Below are 5,033 nucleotides of genomic sequence, written 5' to 3'. Positions count from 1 at the left end.
CTTGCCCATTCCTCCAGAAAAAGTGCAATTTTGCTTTATATAAATCATATCTAAACCCAAAACAAAAACTGCCCATTTCAGGAAAAAGAATCATTGGGGAATCTCAGCAGTAAAGTAGTTTGCATTGGCAAATGAACAAAAAAAGGCAGACACCAAACACCTCCATTTTCCCAAGATTAAAATGATAATTTTAAAAAAGCGTACCATACTGTATAGAAATCAACATTCTCTCCCATAATTCTGTGCATCTGGGACTACAGAAATGTCACTGTCCCTGCCCCATATCTTCAAATTAACATCCTCAGATCACAACAGTAAGTCTTCCCAAAGGGGACCTTCCAAAAACACGCTATTTCTGCGGCTCATGTTTCCCTCTTTTTGTAGCATGCACCAACAGTCTAACCAGGAAGAATAAATTGGGGCATAAGGAGGGCATCCACCAGCAAGCCCACAGTTGTTGAGAGCCATCAGGTTGGAGATTAGTACAAAGGGATAGGTCAGCATACTGGCAAAGAATCCAGTGACAGCCTGGGAATAAACCCTTAATTTCATTCATAATGGAAACCCCACTCTCCACAGTGCATAGGTATTGACGAGATAGGCCAATGAATGACAGAGCCACAAGGAAATGATAGCCCCCAGGAGGAGGCAAGGAATAAGACCCGCAAAGAATCCTAGGAAGCCCTCCTCTCCATAAGTTGTTACTATGGAGTCACATAGTCCACAGTATTTGGTCTGTCTGCCAACGAATTGTACCATAGACCTCAGAGTGATCGCATGGGGAGTGATCCCATGGAAGGGATGCATGACAAGGGTAGCAGCAGAACGAGCCAACATTTCCCGAGTGGTCTCCTTGACAACTTTGTCAAAACTGGCCGGCCCATCCTTGTGTGAAGGTTCAAGTCCTTGTTTTAACTCCTCAGCCTTGTCATAATCCTGGTATGGCTGCAAAACTTGACTATGGACCACGGTTGCAATGGCTCCAGAACAGTCTGGGAGTTAAGCCCTTCAAAAGTCCGCTTTTTCCATCGCTAATCATAATAGTTGAGCATAACAAAAAAGGCCAGGGAGTTACCAGACTTGCCGTCCAAAACTATTTATTCCCATATTTGGAGGAAGAGGTTCATATCCCACCTGCACAAGCACCTTCATGTACATGAGCGGCTGCGAGAGGATGGTGAGGCCCGAGTCCGGCAGCACCTGACTGGCCGCCTCCGCCATGATGGCACCCACGGCAGGACGGGCGGGCGGCCTGAGCCACCGAACAACCGGGGCCCAGATCACGTGCCTGGGCCGGCTTCGCTGACCCGCGGAAGGCGCACGCACACCCTCCCCCGTCTTCGGTGAGCGGCAGCGGAGGCGCGCACGCAGGGCTCTGAGAAATGGCCGCGCCTCGCGGGCCTGGGGGAGGAGAGCAGGATTATGCTCTTATAAATGAAATAAGTGAGACTGCATGAAGGCCAGACCTTCCTCCGTCTGAAGAAATAAAGGGAGAGTCGTGACAGCTCTTGTTGCCTCGCTGCTCAGTAGAGAATTTGTGGCCAAGGCTGCCGCCAAGAAATGACGCCTGGCTGACCCCTGACTCTAATCCCTTGGAACCAAAGCCTGCTCCCTTGGGGGCCTCAGCCTCCCCTTTCTGACCCCACTCCCAGGCTCCAAGTCCCTTGACCTCGGGATGAAGCAGGTAGCACAGGGTGTGACTTTGAGATCTATGATTTCCCGCCAGCCAGGCCTTCTTCAGCAAGGATACATCAGACCAGACAAACCAGATTTCATTTGGGGACAACATTATGAGCAACGCAGATTAGGGGAACGGCTATCAAAACTCTTAAGTTTCTCATACGATTCTATCATGTTTCTTCTTTAAAAAAATAAAAGAAACATATCTCTGAAGCTCTTCACTGTTTCTTCCCAGATCCCCACCTCTCCTGGATCCCTCCTTTACAACAAAGTGCAGTCAAATAAAAACAAATCCAAACATTGACCAAGAGCAAAAACATATATCTCATTCCATATCCAGGGTCCCCCATCTGTCTGCCAAGAGGCAGAAGACATGAGTCCCCATCAAGTTCTCTGAATTCAGGATGGAGCAGAATTCCAATGTCTTTCAAAGTTTTCCTTGACATCACCTAGTCCAAGAAGATAAGAAGTAATAAGCTTAAATATGAAATGCCTTTCTTGGGTTCAAATACTCAATTTCACCAGTACTGGGTAAGGGAACATCCAGGGGTCACAAAGGTTCTCACTGGAAATCTTCCAGCAAAGGCTCAATGATCCTTGATCACGAATATAATTGGAGGTGCTCTACTTCAGCTATGGGCTAGCCCTTCAAACTATAACATTCTATGAGTTGAGACCTAGGTATCAAGGTCTTTGGCTTCCAATCCCAAATCTCCTACTATTTTATGGTCCTAATTCAGGACATAAACTAAGACCTTGGATGGCCCTGACTTGGTAGGGTCCCTGTGATTTTGGAGTAACCATCTGGAAAGAGCTCCAAAGAGAGGAGACAGGAATGGGGAGAAGGTAACTTACACTAGAATTAAGAATATTCTGAAGTATGGGGCAGGAGAGGTCTTGGAATGGCTGCCAGGTACTACTGCCTCCTTCCCTCTTCCTTACTTTAAAAAAAATTCAGTTTTTATTGATGCTTCTTGTTTCCATATCAAAGCTATTTCAGCCTGCACCACTCTACACACCCCTCCCACATACACCCCCATACCCGAGCCTTGCCTAGTCACAAAGAAAAAGTGTAACTAAAATCAAGCCAGAAAGGCTATACAACATGCTGTACTCATGCCCCACTAAGGACAGAGAGGAGAGATGTTTTCTTTATCTCTTCTCTGAGTCCAAGAGACAATGTCTAGTTTTGTTATTAGGGTCTTTTAGTATTCTTTTTTGTTGGTGTTTTTGCAGACTTGCCCAAGATCACACAGCTAGTAAATTATTAAGTGTCTGAGGCCAGATTTGAACTCAAGTCCTCCTAACTTCAAGGCCAGCTACCTAGCTGCCCCATCTTTTAATATTCTTTACATTGCTGCAGTCATTGCTTGTATGATTCTCCTAGTCCCACTTTCTTCACTAGACATCAATTTGTATAAGTCATCTCATGCCTAAACTATTGCAATAATTACTTGGGGGGGGGGAATGTCTGCCTGCCTCAAGTTTCTCCCCACTTCAGTCCATTCTCCATGCACTCACAAAAGTAATTTTTCTAAAGGCCTGGGCTGGTCATATCACCCTCCCCTCTACTCAGCAAACTCCAGAGCCTTCCTAATGTCCCAAGGAGCAAATACAAAATTCAAAACCTTTCATAACCCAGCTGCCCCATCTTTCCAATTTTCTTATTTCTTATTTCCTGACATGTACTTTTCTTTTTTTAATACATTTATTTATTTATTATTTCAACTACGTGCAAAGACAGTGTTCTATATTCATTTTTGTACAATTTTGAGTTCCACATTATCCCTCCCTCCTTTCCCTATCCTCTCCTCTTGTCAGCTAATAACCTGATCTAGGTTATATATTTATAATTATGTTAAACATATATCCATATTAATCATGTTCTGAAAGAAGAATCAGAACCAAAGGGGGAAATCATGAGAAGGTAAAGAAACATGAAACATAAAAGAAATTTTAAACATTGAAAATAGTGTGTTTTAGTCTACCTTCAAACTGTAATAGTTCCTTCTCTGGACATAGATGGCATTTTCCAGTACAAGTCTTTGATCATTTTACTTAGGAGAAGAGCTAAGTCCATCATAATTAATTATCATGCAATGTGTTCTGATTTTACTCACTTCACTCAATATCAGTTCATATAAGTCTTTCCAAGCTTTTCTAAAGTCTGCCAGATCATGATTTCTTATAGAACAATAGTACTCCATCACATTCATGTCCCACAATTTGTTCAGCCATTCCCCAGTGGATGGGCATCCCCTCAATTTCCAATTCTTTGCCATGACAAAAAGAGCTGCTATAAATACTTTTATACATTGTGGGTCTTTCCCCCTTCTTGTGGCCTCTTTGTGATACAGGCCTAGTAGTGGTCCTGCTAAATCAAGGAGGGAAGCATTTCTAAGTTCTCCCAGAAACCACCTGCCAGAAGTCATAGAGTGAGGACAGGTAAGGGAAGGGAGTGAGTAGAGTTCTCGGAAAGACTTGCTATCCTGCATCATCCAGTTGTACATGTGAGCAGCACTCAGATTCATGATAGTGGGGCATATGTTAAGCACACGTCTGCATCCTGACCATTAAACTTGTTGAGCCACCTGCTTACCTTACAATCAGCTGCAGACGTGGGTCCTGTACCACTTCCACAACCTTGACCCTGCACAACTTGAGCAAAGAGGGACCACAGTATACTAGTTATAGTTCAGACTGCAGCTACATCCTCCACAAGGCTGCCAAAGTGTTTTCCTTAAAGGCAAATTTGAATATTTGACTCTCCTACTCAATCAGCTGCAGTGACTCCCTATGGCCTCTAAGAGTAAATATTAACTTCTCTAGTTTTTAAAACCTATCCCACCTGGCTCCAACCTCTCTTCCTACCCTCAATGGACTTTTCTTTTTTGTCCACACTCTGCAATCCAGCCAAATAAGCCCTTACTCTCAACACTCCATGACCTAGAACTGTCTTCTAGGCCTGAAATGCACACTCTCCCTCCCTCCCTCAGCTTCATAGAGGCCCATCTTCTACAGAAAGCCTTGTATCTGATTTATTTAACTGTATTTAATCTAATTTCCAGCTAGGTGGCACAGTAGATAGAACACCAGCCCTGAATTTAGGCAGACCTGAGTTCAAATCCAACCTCAGACATTTGACAGTTACTACTAACCTTGGAAAAGTCATTAACCCTGATTGCCTGGTATCCAGGGTCATCTCCAGTCATCCTGATCCATATCTGGCCACTGGACCCAGATGGCTGTGGAGGAGAAAGTAAGATTGGTAACTTAGCACAGTCCCCCTCACTCAAATCCAATTCACGTGATTGTCATGGCATCACCTCTCTGGTATCATGGTCTTCTTTGAG

At 44.2% G+C, this 5,033-nt stretch overlaps 1 pseudogene; it reads right to left on the bottom strand.

Moving 5' to 3' along the window:
• Window positions 1-287: 287 nt before the first annotated feature.
• LOC141502588 (mitochondrial carrier homolog 2-like) lies at window positions 288-1,221 on the bottom strand (annotated as a pseudogene).
• Window positions 1,222-5,033: the final 3,812 nt, after the last annotated feature.

This window comes from Macrotis lagotis, chromosome X (assembly GCF_037893015.1).
Source record: "Macrotis lagotis isolate mMagLag1 chromosome X, bilby.v1.9.chrom.fasta, whole genome shotgun sequence".
Classification (NCBI taxonomy): domain Eukaryota; kingdom Metazoa; phylum Chordata; class Mammalia; order Peramelemorphia; family Peramelidae; genus Macrotis; species Macrotis lagotis.
Note: the sequence above shows the minus strand (reverse complement) of the source record. Positions and strands in the feature narration are given on the sequence as shown.